The sequence below is a fragment of the Beta vulgaris genome, chromosome 7 (genome assembly GCF_026745355.1).
Source record: "Beta vulgaris subsp. vulgaris cultivar EL10 chromosome 7, EL10.2, whole genome shotgun sequence".
In the NCBI taxonomy this organism is placed as follows: domain Eukaryota; kingdom Viridiplantae; phylum Streptophyta; class Magnoliopsida; order Caryophyllales; family Amaranthaceae; genus Beta; species Beta vulgaris.
This window is the reverse complement of record NC_079208.1, coordinates 12,013,743-12,029,520: the sequence shown is the minus strand read 5'-3', so window position 1 is coordinate 12,029,520 and position 15,778 is coordinate 12,013,743.

Genomic DNA, 15,778 nt, shown 5'->3' with positions numbered 1-15,778 from the left:
AAAAAGTGCAGCCCTTCACTTAGTAGGGCTGCGCTTTTAGGAAAACGCAGCCCTTCTTACCTACAGAAGGGATGCGCTTTTCCTAAAAGCGCATCCCTACTAAGTGAAGGGCTGCGCTTTTTAAAAATGTCCCACCCCCACCCTCGCTTGTTTTAGAAGAAGGGATATTGTAACACGTATCATAAGTAACCTACTAAACAAGTCACAAACAGGTTAAAACTCAATAGAAGAAAACAGACATACAAGTCTAACTCAATTAGGGATAATCAAAAGGTAGACTTAAAATGGGAAGAACGCGCAAAGGTTGGCTTATTTAAAACAATTTTTCCTTAATAATATGATAATAGGTTTTAGGTATTTTGTTAAGGCACCAAAAATTACTTTTAAACTATATTTTTTAAATCTCAATCCAGAAAATACTAAGAACATGGTATAGGCAAGTTAAGTGTCCATGCACAGAGAAATTGGGATTAACTAAAGTCTAAACAAGCTTAATTACCTAGTTGAAGGGTATTTGGGAGTTTTGAAATGGTTCTATAACAAACTATGAACTAAAATAGGATCAAATAAACCAGGGATATAAAATCAATACGGAAAAACACTATGGTTAAGGCTACTAGAATGAATCAAATGAGAGGAGTGGTTATGCAATGCGGATGAGAAGCTATAATTATGCAAGGTTTATCTCTCCTCTAAAATACTCATGTTCTCTCTCGAATGGTCCTCAAGATCAATCGCTTAATCAATCAACTAAATCCTTTCTCGAATGGTCTTTAGTTAATTGATTAAGAGATCAAATTAGCACAGAAAACTCCTAACAGAAGGACGACCTTAATTTCTACCTAATATCTTGGTCTAGAAATTAAGTTGATTCAAGGGGATGAGATAAGGTTCAAAATTTGATCGAGAAAGTTTATAACCAAAATACTAAACCATAAATGTGATAAATATCTATCTTAAAGCCTCAAAACACCAAGATTAATGCATAATCATCATCAATAAACCATAATTACATTAACAACCAAAGAAAAGCCCTAATTTAGATATGGCCAATAGTATGAGCCAATCCAGCCCATCCAGCGCAGCCCACCTCTTGGGCAGTGTGGGTTGAGTTGCAAAAAGTCCGGTCCAACCCAACTCAAACTGTGAAATTGGTCGGTGGGACATGGGCCAGATTTTTTGAGCCCAACCTACGAAAGCCCACTACTAAAACCATCCAGCCCGATCCACAAAACCAATCCAGCCCGACCCATGAATCGAACCAACCAAACCCAAGTAATTATTCAACCAAATTGTGTATATTTTAATCAAATTGTATATGTTTTAATCAAATTACATATATTATAATTCAATCAAATTCAAAAATAATGAAATGATTCATTAATAGTAATAATTGTATATATTTTAATTAATTTTAAAGGTTTTATGTAACAACAATAAATGATTCCAATAATTAATTAATTTCGGAAAAAAATAATCCTCATGCCTCCCTACCAGCCCATTCGGACCACGAACCACCAGAACCACTTGCCGAACCATGAAAATCGGTAACAGACTAGTGTGGGCCAAGATTTTTTCAGCCCGACCAAACCGTGAATTTCACGGTCCAGTCCTAGGCCGTGAAATCTCATCCCAGCCCACTAGGGGTCGTGGACCATCCCGCACCGGTGACGATCTCTACGCTAATTCATACTTTCATCCAAACCATAGATGAGAAACTACTCACTAATCGCATAATGAATGATTAAGGGAAGAATAGAACTAATTATTAAAATATTATTCAATACTTAAACGATGAATAAAGAGAGAACAACAAAGAGAAGGAATACAAACTGAAAATCGCAAATTACATTAATCAAAAGTACCTTAAAGGTGGAGAATTTGACAATCTTGAATCTAAAATCTAACATATAGAAATACTTAAAGTGTTGTTCTCTCAAAGTAGAACCCTAGCCTTGCAAAAGTTCCGTAAAAATGACAGGTGCGGGCTCATCTATACTACTGCAGGCAGGATGTTCATCTGAACTTAAAATGCGCATATCGATCTCCTTTTGTTTAGTAACAAATCAAGCTTATGACCAGTACAAGCATGCTTCACGAAGAGGTAACCATTGGAAAGGCGTAAAAAAATGTGCTAGTAAGCTCTGGGCTAATCCCGAGAAATGGATCTTGCCACCTTACTAAGGAAATTATTTCTGGAGACTGAGGCAGCAAGAGCAATCCTGATATGTATGCATCTCAATCTTTGCTTGCTAGATATGTTACTGAAATCCCAGTGTGTCCTGAATGAGAGTTGTTGATAGGCTGTCGTACACCCGTCAAAAATTATTCTTGCAAAACCTTCTAACAATGTAGTAGGGTAAGTAGGGTCGAATCCACAGAGAGATGGTCGTTTTATCTAGTTTATAAGGTATAGAGAAACTAAACAAGATCACATATATTTGAATTAAAGTTCTAAACTAATCAAACTACGAAAATCAAACTAAAAAGGATCTAGGGTAATGGTTCACCATGTTTATAACTATAACCTATCAAAATATCATCAATAGTTCAATCAATCAGATATCTAGAGGACAGGTTACTCCTTGGTCAGGCATTAACGCTCTCAAATCAACATATACTAGTACGATCGCTCAACATAATCAGATTTGCTAATTGTAGGTAAGCCTCTAAAGAGTACTATCTCTAGATCTATGACTCGATATTAACAATATTTAATCAAATAATTGATCAGATTGCAAGATTAACAATAAAACACTAATCAATTAGAGAAATAATTAACTAACCAAACCACGAATAAATATCAATCAATAATCATATCATATAAACATGGATTCCCAAACCCTAGAAATAAAACTACTCTATCATGGGATAATTAATGAAATCTAAAACTATAAAAGAAAACATAATTAAAGAAATCAACAAAAGAAACTAATAAAATTCATGAATTAATGAAGAAGAATAAAAACTAGGGTTTTCAACTAGAAACTAGAGAGAAAAAGAGGAGAAGAAAAACTAAAACCTAAAACCTAAAAAATAACGTGAGAGAGGGAGGAGAGAGAAAGAATGAAAACTAATCTAAATAATCTCTATTCTATATGTGAAGAGGGGTAGGACACCAAAATATTAATCTCATTTTGCCCTCACTAAATTTTCAAAATTACATCCAAAAAAAAACTAACGCCTCTATTATAAGAAAAAGAAACAAATCCACACATCTCCGGTAATCCAAAAGAAGTAACAACCCAATGAAATCCCTAATTAAGGGGGAAAATAACTCCTTTCAAAAAAAAAGGGGGAAAATAACTGCAACGCTTATAAACACGACAGTATCTCTACATGATCTTCAATTCTTCCACTTCTCATTCCAATTTTCTAACTTCTACCCTGCAATTCTCTACAAAACACAATAAAATAACCAAAACACAAATCACTATACCGTACTTTCACCAAGATCAGGTAATTATAGAGATTTGTTCATAATTAATCCTTATACAGTTTCATTTTATAGATACATCATTCATTTTATACAGGGTACTTTTCACAAGCGTTGTAATTAACATGCCAATACAAGCAAAACATTCTTGAATGAGCACAACAACAAAATAACAGGTATTCCTTACTTCTCTCTCACAACAAACAAATAACACATTAATACACAAATCTTTATTATTCACAACAAATAAATGATATGAATTAATAGTGATTTTTGTGTGTATTTTATACATGACAAAATCAAGGAGAAAGTAAACAATCAAATTTACTCAAACAATTATCATAAAAAAAGGCACTTACGGTGAACCACAAAGCATTTTTTTGGGTGGGGGATTAGGAGATAACTAGAAAATTGAAGCACTCAAATCAAATTTAAATAAAATTCAAAAGTAAAATTGTGAAAAGTCCCTAAAAAGATGAGTTGCTAGATGAGAGATTACATTCAATGTAAAAATTGTAAACTAACTACTTATCCCTACTTACTGTATGGATATCTAAATGAATAATCTCTAACTATAATGAATCTCTAAATAAAAAACTCCAACTATGATAATCACCCTGCTTATGTATTATGACTTTCGAAAGAGACCTTCATTTTGTACAAAAAAGCAACTTTATCCCCTGCTTTTTCACAAAAAAATTAAGCCGACACTTACCTCCTGCTTCTTCACAACAAATCAAGCAAACCCAGACAAAAATACTCCCAAAATATTACACATGCAAACAGAAAATAAATTGAACCGATTAAGTGGTGGTTTGGTGGAGTGGGGGAGGTGGGGCGACTGATGCAACAGCGTGGAGTGGTTTGAGGGTGATGAGATTTCAGAGAAGAGAGAGGAGGAGCGTCGGTGGTAGCCAGCCGATTGCACGAAGGTGGTCGGCGGTGGTGTTGGACAGAGTGGTGGCGTTGGATAGGGTGGTGTTAGTAAAGTGATGACAAGCTGGACGACGGTGGAAGGTGGTAGTTGTGGTGGAGGAAGGAAGAGAGAGAAGGGCAAAGGATTTAGAGAGAGTGGAGATTCAAAGGAGTGAGAGGAAGTGTTTTAAAACTAAGAAATGTGATACTGAACAAGTTCTACTCCTTATAAAATACTATATCAGATTAACCGAGCAAGTTCTACTCATAAAATGTATAAAAAAATTATGATAAAGCATTAGACGTAAGTAAAAGTATTAGATATGTTACTTTAGTAAATTGCATATAAAAGACATGAAACCTTAAATTATGTAAAAAAGAAATTTTAAATTATGCATCAAACCTTAAATTTATGCAATTAATTAAATTCAGCAACAATTCTCACACGCATAGCGTGCATATAAGGCTAGTATTCCCTAATATGACTATAAAAGTAATTTACAAGATAAGGAAAGTCTTAATTAAATCATTAATGAGCGAATTAGTGATCCGCGCGTATGCGTGGCAGATTCCAGCAAAAACAGTGCAATCTTCGGAAAGGCATAACTCCTTGACTATAAGTCTCCTCGGGACGTGCCACCTATCGTTGGAAAGCTCTTCAAGTCTAGTTTCCAAATATGCTGTAATCATTCAATTCTAGCACATCAAAAGTTTTGATCAGATGAGTAGACGTGACTCTTTTTTCACATTTCTTCTAATGATTTTCCGCTTCGTTTTTGCTCAAACTCGTACTATGACATATCCATACAATCCTTATTCATTGTTGCTTCTTTCCAAGTGCTCTTAATCCTCAAGTTTAGCTAATCATACTCCAAATATGTCCTCAATGCCTGAAATTCATCAGAAACAAGAAAACATACCGAATAAAAGTAGAATAGCATAACTTAAGAATATAATGCTATAATGAACCTAAATATGAAACTAAATGTTCTAAAATGCAACCTAAATGCACCTAAAAACTATAAATAAAAATGAATTAGCAAATCCCCCAAGCTAAACCATTGCTTGTCCTCAAGCAATTAGACATAGACATCGGAAAAGTTAGACAACTTACAATATAGGGCTACAACAGGGCTAAACACTCAATTGAAAACACAAAAGATATAATCACTACATAAACCAAGCATCAAACAATCTCGAACAAAGCCGCATAGCATATCATGTATCACAATCGACTCTCCAATGATACTACAAACCATCTCTCCCAAACTGGATTTAACCAAACATGACAGACCTCATTATAGTTAGGTCCACTCAAATTTCTCATGTGTTTAAGGGTTAAATAATGACTCTCAACCTAAATAAGTCGACTCAGATGAAGCAAATACTCTTTAACTTTGACTTTTTGACTCACTTAATACTCAACAATACAATACATAATGATCAAGAGGACTTTTAAGGGTTGTAATGGGGCTAAGGTTAAAGGTATGGAAAATAATTTGGGAATCGTGGTGGAAAAACCGAAAAGGGGGAGCATCATATAACTGAAAACATGACCAAGAAAGATCACAACAACTCTGTGCAACAACCAACAATCTCCAAAATAATCAACAACCTCTTTCACTCAAGAAATTCAATCATAATCCTTTTTATTTCACTTGACTTCACAACTCTTTTTCACATCTTTTTTTCATTTCATTTTTCACTTTTTTGTGTTTCTTTCTTTTTCACACTTTCAATTCAATTTCAAAGCTCACTAAACATACTTTTTCATCCTTGTAAACCACAAATAGAGCACTTAAATTCAATACAAACTAACCAAAACTAATACTCGCTCCCCCAAGCTAGGCTTGGGACAAGAATCAAATGAGGTCAAGGCTTGTAATGTAGGTAACAATCAAAAGTCAGAAAAGGCTCAGCGGGGCTAAAGAAGGAATAATATGAAAACAAGAATAACTCTGGAGCTAAGATCATCAAATGAAACGCCTCAATCATATCAAAATGTATGCACTATCAAATATCAAGGAGTACCAAGTCAAAGTCAAGATCAATGCAACAACGAGGAACTAATCACACATGAAAGAACAAAACTGACACAGATACGTCAGTTTATAGGCACAAAAGCTCACTTAGGTTAAGGTGTCTGCATAGTAATGTTAAATCGAGCCAGAGAGAGATCAATCAATCTTACCACAAACAATCAGTTGCGAAACAATCGTGCTATGAAGTATCATGAACAAGATGAGTGACACTTAACAAATGTAGTAAAATATCAATAAGGTTCTCAAAAAGTCTTAGCAATAGTCCCATAGATGCAACTAAAATGAGATGAAATATGCTAATGCAACTAATTAAGAAAGCAGTATAATTTTTTTGGTTACACGTAAACTTCCACTTCTGTTAAGTAGTACAAACCATGCAACATCCTACAAAAGCAATGAAATCTACACTAGAAACCAATAAAGGATAGAATATTCCTCCCCCAAGCTAGAATCTGCAGTGTCCTCACTATAGGAACCAGTTTAGAAAAAGAACAATATCGAACCCCAACAATCATTCAACACCAAAGTCGTCCACCAAAAGCCACAACACCACAAAAACCACACACGAATCCTGACAATCCGATGAACTAACAATTCAATCAATGTGCAAGATTCTCAATAAGATGGCATCAAAACAAAAATCCAGGCAAAAATTCGAGATGAACATTAACAACAATTATAAGTGAGCATAGAAGCTTACTACCCAATGAATTGGGGAGAAGAGTCAAATACACTCAAAAAGCATGTCATAATGCTTCATAAACGCGAACTTGGACCTATTTGATGCCTGTTTGAGAGAATCCTAGAAGAACCATCAATAAAAAAATTTAAAAGTCCATTGGAAAAAAGATAATAACAAAATACAACTAAAAGGAAAAAGGAAAATCGGATTAAACAAAAATAACAAGAAAAGAAAAAGACGGCAGAAAGAAAAAGAAGAAAGAAAGAAAAAAGAAAAGATCGGAAGGAAAGGCGAGAGCTGGGAAGGTGCCGGGATGGATGGTGAGGGAGGCGAAACACGGAGGTCACTTTTGGTGTTCGGGTGTGGTGTTGTGTAAAGCAAATAATGGCGGTTGGTTCTGGTGGTGCCATAGTGGGCAGGCGTGAAGAGGGTAGCAGGGGTAGGTGTCGGAGGGGAGAAGGAGACAAGATGTGGGGTTGACTGGGATGCGGGAGACACTGCGGGGGTGGTAGCTCCGACCATGGTGATCTGCGGGACGAAGTCAGTGGCGGGTAGACATGAAGTGTGAAGACAGAGGAGGACGAAAAACAGGAGGACTATTGGTGGTGTGATGCTGCGCCAATGTAGGCGACTTGACGGTGGTGGCGGTGCGCTGGTGGTGCGGATGTGTGCCGGTGCTTGGTGGTCGTGCAAGGGGTTCTTCTCCGTGCTTCGATTTTCGTATGGTGTTGCGCTTATTCTCTCGACAAACCAACAACCACTGGGCTGCCAGCGAGACAAGTAGGATTTAATTATACTGGGGTGAGTAAGCCATCGAGCTCTGGCCTTGCAACGAGCTGGGCAGAGAGCTTCATTGTATAGCGAGTGGAGCCCATTAGGTGTTGGGTATCAAGCGTTGGGCTGTGTATGCAGCAGCCCATCATGCATTGGTTTAAACAACGACCCGTGACAAGCTTGCGACTTGCGAGTGCTTAATTCAACCAAATGTGCAACTTCCATCTACACATGCTTGTAAACTAGGACAAACATAACTCAACACATTGTTAGTTCGTTAGTGGACTAAAACAAACCAAAGAAAAAAAAACGAATTCAAATGAATCCAAAGACAAAAAAAATAAATTACGAAAATCAACTAACTAAACTAAGAAAATGAGAATTCAAGTGAAGTCAGAAATATGATATAAAAATATAATAACCTAAAAAAAATTGAAGTCAAGAGAATTCAATTAACTACAAAATATAAAAAGATTAGTAGGTCACTCATAATAGTTCAATGCTCTAAGAAGTTTATCAAATGTTCCTGCAAACATCTCAGAGCACATGATATAAGAGTAAAAAAGGAAAGATGAAAAAAATTAGTCCTAGAAAATTACTAAAACTACAAAAAGAAAAATCAAAGGAATTATATTTACAAGGAGTAAAAGAAAATTCGTTAGTCTTTTTACATGACTCAAAAGAAGGAAAAGAAACTAATTGTACATCATTATTTACATTATCATGAAAGTCATTCAAAAGGGGGGAAATAAGGAACGATGGAGGATATAATATAGGAGATGAAAGAATAATGTCAAGTTTTTGAGAGAATGGAACATGAGACTCAAAAACAGTATCAGATGGAACCGACAAAGACTCATGTATGCACTATTTCACTCTCAACTTTAGACTCATATGCAAATGAAAAGTTTATTGAAAAGTGTCAGACCTTGACTCTCAACTATGGATTCGTCAACATAGAGACACAAACTACCAACTTCACCAATTACACCCTTACCTTCTACCAAATTATCGTAAGTCATATCAATGCCTTTTTCTTTCGAATTATAATTCTCAACATTATAATATCAGTATCATCAAGTATCACTTCTTGGTTAGTAGATTGCTGCACAACAAGAAATTCAATAGATTTCGCTATGTTTTGGTAATCAGGAGCTAATTCATTTAAATCTTCATGTTGTTTTGCGTGCCACCGGGTTCTAGAGCTAAAAGCAATTTACCTTCCCTTAGAAGTCCATCTATCAAAGTCGTATATGTTTTCAAATCACAGATAAATCCCTTGTTCATTCATTTTCTTATGATATGAAAGAGCCGCCTCCATGTTATTCTGATAAATAATGCAAGGTACTGTAATTTTGTCTCTTTTATATTGTCATCTCCATCCCACATTATTCTTATTATAGTAATAATGCAAGGTACTGTAATTTTGTCTCTTTTTTGTGTTGTTTATGGTGTACGTTTACTAACTATTACAATGTTTTAATTTTTAGGTGAATAATGAACCAACTGAAGGAGATCAAACGTAGACGTCTCACTATACATACTATCGACCAGATTTAGCTAGCTATATTATAGTGATGCGGTACTTGGTGGTTAGAAGGAAAATGATCTATATGTATTTATTAGAAGTATTTGTGGTACTAAAACAAATATTTATTAGTTGGGTTTGATTAAGTACATTCATTTTCGTTAATTAGGATTTATCATGTATACTTTTAATCTAATTAGTTTTGGAAATTATAATACATATATGACAATTATTTTTGGCATTTCAAGAGTATTTTTGCATTTGTTGCATCGTACTAATAAATATCCAGGCTACAAAATTATAGGCTTTCGGTAGGTTACAGTAATAATCGTTGCAATATCCCCACAAAAAATGAAAAAAAATCCGTCATAAAGGCGTTGCAATAGCTATATGATAGTGTTATAATATGTAGGGACGCGTTGCTATAGAAGCCAAAATGGGACACAATATGAATATTAGGGTCGTTGCAATAGCTATCGAATGGCGTTGCAATAGATATAGAGGCATTGCAATAGACCTTATAGATGACGCAACGACTCTTTACATCTATTGCAACAGCTTTGTGGAAGTCGTTGCACTAGCCCTATTGCAACACCTCCAAATGCAACAGTTCAAAACCGTTGCAATAAGTCTACTGCAACGACTTTTGGGCCTATTGTAATGATTTTTGTGTGTTGCCTTTGCCTTTTAATGTAGTAGTGTAGGGAGTTTGGTTGTCAAGGATGACAGATGGTAGTTTGTTACTGATGTAGACAACTACAAGGACACATTCTCCCCAGTATTGTGGTGTCAACCCTTTCTGGAATCTTAGTGATCTAGCCATCTCCAATAGGTTCATATGTCTTCTCTCAGCCCTCCCATTCTGCTCAGGCATGTCAACACATGTTGTTTCATGAACAATTTCTAGGCTGTCAAACATAGTCTTCCACAATCTATTCTTGAACTTCAGAGCATTATCTGATCTCAACTTCTTCACCCTCTTGTTATATTGAGTGTTGGCCATTTGATGAATCGTGTAATGGCACCATATGCTTCATCTTTTTTCTTCATGAGATGAATCCACACAAACCCTTGTGTGATCATCTAACACAATAAGAAAGTACTTGTAACCCTGGCGAGTGCTTACCTTATAAGGCCCCCAAGTGTCAATGTTCACTAGTTCAAATGCTTATGCTACTCTTGATTGGCTGGGTTCGAAAGGTAATTTGGTGAATTTGGTTAAAGGACAAGTTAAACACACTTCTTCTTTGCTTGTGTCAAACCCCTTTAGTCTTGAGATCTTCTTTATTCTTTTCATGAGTGCATAACCCATCCTCTTATGCCACAAGGTTGTCATGTTGCTTCTTCTTCGTCTGACCACCTGAGTTGGTATTATAAGTTCACTAGAAACTGCCAGAGCTTCTTTTTTATGTGTCATGCCTTGTTTCAAGTGCCTCAAAATCTCATCTACTAGTTGATTCAGCAAGTGATACAAACCTTTGACAACTTTTCCCACACCCTTAACTTCACTAGTGTGTTCATCTTGTATAATACAATAATCAAAGAGGAACATAACTTTGCATTTTTGCTCTTGTGCAAGCTTTTGAACTTATATTAGGCTATGTCTGAAGGTAGGAATGTAAATCACTTTCTTCAATTCCAGATTATTTCCCAACTTCACCACACCACTATAAGTAACCTCAGATTATTCACCATTAGGATGAATGATCTTGGCTTGAGTCATACTTTTTATTGCATTTAGGACCAGGTTTTAACAGCCGATCATATGGTGTGTTGCACCAGAGTCAATGATCCACACAAGCTGATTTGAGTGAGCTAAATTGCAGTCAATCATCTTTGCGTAGTTAGCATCCATATCATTTCCTGAGTCATCTTTAGTGTCTTTGGAAGGCAATGGAAACATCCTCAACAATTGCTCAAGTTGCTGAGCTATTTTGCCTCCACCTGAGCTCTCTTGAGTTCTACAACGTGAGTTTGCTCTCATTTTAGCTCTGCCATCTTGCTTCCCTTTGTTCCATTTTGATTGAAACTTCCCTTGTTCTCTCACAGATATTTTCTTTCCGTTGCCTTTGAAATCTTTAACCCCTTTAAAGTTCTTAAGAGTATAGCCTACTATTGTCCAACACACATCCTGAGTATGTCAACCTTTCTTGTTTCCACAGGTCTTGCAAGCCCAACATTTATTCGTTGTGTGCCTAACTTTGCAATAGTCGTTGCAATTTTTCTCATTTTTCCTATTGTACATTGCAAGACCCTCACTCTCAGTCTTGATGTGTTTGTGAATCTCTTTTTGAGATTCTTCTTGTTGTAGAATACCACAACCATTTTCTAGTGATGGAATGTAATCCTCCGTAAATTTATGGATTTTATAAATATATATTAGAATATATACATTTATATTTAAATATAATTTAGTTTAAAATAATATATTTATTTAAAAGGTTGACTATTTTGAAAGTCAAAGGAATTATTTTAAAGATTGGAGGAAGTTAAAATATTTTATTAAGGCATACTTTGAAAGATATTTGAAATACTAATTGGATTTGAAAAAGGATTATAAATGGGCTTGAGGAATCCAAATACTAATTGGACTAGGAAAAAGAACTTCAAGTAATGTTTGGAGTTTATTCATTATTCTATCCTACTTAGGATCCATTTGCCTTTTCCTAAGCCCAAAAGAAAAGCTTGCCTATAAATATCATTAAGCCCACATATTTTACCCACAAAAAAAAACATTCTCTCTCCTGTTTCTTTTTCTCTCTCTTCGTATTTCGTCCTAGCTCTCCTTCGGCCTTCACTTCTTTGCTTCGCCGACCTGCCGTCCCATCGATCATTCACCGACCGCCTAAATCCGTCACTAAAGTCGTCACTGATTCCCGTCACTAAAGTCGCCGACCTGCAAAGTTTATGTTTTTAAGATTCGTTTTAATATGATTATGTTTAAAGATTATAATTTCATAATTTATTTATGAATCTAAGTTTATATAATCTATATATTGAGGAGATAAAATTTAGAATTACTTATTATGTTTAGATTGGATTTTTAATTATATATCAAAGCATGGATTTTTAGGGTGTTAAAGATTGGAAAATCATAGTAGTATGTTATAAACTATGTAATTGATTATTCTTATAAATTTAAGTATGTTTAAGCATGTTTAAATGGAGTTTTATAAGTTATATGTTGCTGGAATTTTAGAAAGATAGTTATCAATGGAGTTTTATGAGTTTTCATGACTAGTGTAGTAGTACTATGCTAGGGAATATGAGTAATTGAAGTTTGAATGATAAAAAAATCTTTTAAATATTTTTAAAGGGAATTTGAAGTATTTTAAAGTTGCTGGAATTTATATGGAGTATTGATTATAAATTCTATTGGTTGTTTTAGGCGGAGATTACTCTCTAGGCGACTTCTAAAGTGTTAAAAGTAGCCTATCAATTTGTCTACACAATGTACGTACATACTTATGTGTTGTTTGATGTAGTATCATGATTTTATGAAGAAAAAGTTATGTAGTATCATGTATAGAAACTTTGTGAGTTCATATATGATTTCTATTATAATTGGATTTTACATGTTTTATGCCTGTGTGGCTGTGTGCACGTCTGAAGTTGGACAATCAAGAGTTGGGGTTCATGGTGGTCGTGCCATGGCTTTTTATGGGAATTGGATTGATCACCATTCCTATTTTTATTAAAAGGTTCCTCGATATCGTAGGTCATTATGGAATACGGAGTCGCACCCGTATTTCGTTTTCCAAAGGGAAGGCTGGCTTTTAGATGAGACAACTCGGTCCAATAACTATTCCATTAGTTTAGTTCAGTAAAAGTTATCTGCATATTGTTATGTTGTTATTTATCCCTATGTATATTTCTTAGTATTATGTTAAGAATGTTTATTTATTATTATGTAGTACTCAACTTTGCTAATTACGTGCTTTCTTTGTATGTGTTGATCATGGCTTTGCCTTATTGATCTTGTGATGACCCATTCTTGATGAGCAGATTATTTATTGCATTGACATCTACAGGTTTGCAGATGTTACATCATGGAAATTTGGGAATGGAGAGCTTGTGTAACAGATTGATCTATTTATTGTTTTATAGTGGATACATTTACATTTAAGTTTGGTTTGAAGTAAGGTCAACAATGTTGTTTGGTTTTAAAGTTATTTCATTATTTATTATATTTCAATTCTAAGGTTCAATTATATGTTTTCTGCTGCAAAATTCTGAATAAGCCGATACGTTATCACACGGACGATAATGCTTTGATGATTTTCTAAGTTTTATATTGAAAAGGTATTTTGAAAAAGAGAGAATTACCGGGGTGTTACATGGAAGGGGAGATGTCATTAAGATGTACTCCTTCAAGTTCAATAATCATCATCAAGTCCATTTAAGAACTGAAATAACCTTTGATCTTCCTCATCCTTCTTTCTAGCATCCAAATGACATGTTATATCTGCATTTAAGGATGTGATGGTAGGATAGTCTATTAAATCCTCGAGTTCTTCCCACGAACTTCTTATCTCAGTGTAATAATTAGCAACACCCCTGCCACCTTGTTTAGTTTCATATATGGCTTTATTCAACATGTATTTTCTAGCATCATTAGTCATTTTGAACCCGAGTTCAAGTTGTTTCCATATCTCATGGGCACTGTGCATAAAACATCACATACCTCTTAATAGGTTCAGATGGAGAACTTAAGATCCAGGAGATGACCATACTGTTGCAAGTATCCCAAGCATATACTTTTACTTTATCACCAACATTCTTTTCTTCCCCTGTAACAAAGCCTAGTTTTCTTTTTGAATTTAGCCTAATTTCAAATGACCTTTTCTAGGCTCTATAATTTGAGGACCCTTCTAGTTTCTCAACTGAGATAGAATTTGTTCCTTTTGAAGTATGAAGGTATAGAGGGTTTGTAGCATCAATTTTGGTGGTCATTTTGGAACAACACAATGTATACTACTAGGACAAGCTAGAATAATAAAATGTTTTACTTTCTAACAAATACGCACAAACTTGATATCTTAAAGATTCAATATGTTGCTAAGAACAAGTTTAATGAAAGATGTAATTTTTTTTGTGCTACAACTAAAATGACAAGTGTTGCAGCAAATAAGTTTAGAGATAGTTGAACCTTGCTCTGATATCATATGAACTTGTAAGTTCATAGCTACAAGCATTCAACGCAATCTTTTTCTCATATGACCCTAAAACATATGCACATGATCCTAGGAAGATTTTACAAGAATGCCTAACAAGTGGCAACATAAGAGAGGACATACATGACACTATAATAGGACATAAACTCATCTTTGTAATAAGACAATGTCCAAGGCCTTATATGACCTGATTTCACTTTCAGGGGGCGTTTGGTTCATATTATGGTATGAGTTTGGAATTAGGAATGAAATCAAGGTGGTATAGTTTTGGAACTTGATACTTAATACCTTGTGTTTGGTTTCATTTAGGAATGAAAAATCTTCTTTTATTTGATACCTAGAGGTAAGGTATGAGCCATACCCACCTCCCCCCATGGGTTTCTAAACCCCATACCTTATGGGTTTAAGGTATGGGTTTAAAATTTAGAAATAAGTTAAACAAACTCTAGGTATGGGTTTTGTTCATTCCAAACCCGTACCTCATACCTAAAACTAGTGAACCAAACACCCCCTCATTCCTTTACACTACCTAAATCAATTTTCGATGATTCTAATTTACGCTAATTACGCCAATCTTTTCTCATTACATCATATTTATACAACTACTCGAATTACTTAATGGTCGTCCAATTTTTTCTCGCATCTATTTGAATTTTTTTCCATTTGAAACATTGTGAACGACCATTATCCTTAATGATTGCAAAGCTAAAGATATGGTAAACAGTTGTAGACCAATTTACATGTTGCAGACTTGCAGGCTTCTAGCCACTGGTCTATATTAATATTAGTGTGGAGTAGCAAATGACAGATCTATTGAATTCAAGTTTTCTTTTGGGGAAATTTCATCCTACAATCTCTTAGTTGGGAGCTCAAACTCTAAACTTCTATACATCGTCCCACTATTATTTAAAATCGCCCTAAAAAATTTGAAATTACATTTATAATCTTTCGATTTTTTATTCTTAAATCACCACCACCACCACTCACCTCCTGCTGGTTGCCACCACCACCCACCCACCTCACACCACCACTATCACCTCCATTGAAATTACCCCTCTCTCTCCTTCTTCAACACCATATGCGTACCACCACCCACCCACCTCACTCCACCACCCTCACCTCCACTTCCTTCGTCGCACACAACCACCACCACCTTCGCGTCACCACTGCAGACCTCCACGCAAAACCTTCTGAAATTTTTTTAAAACAGCGGACGTCCGGCCAGGA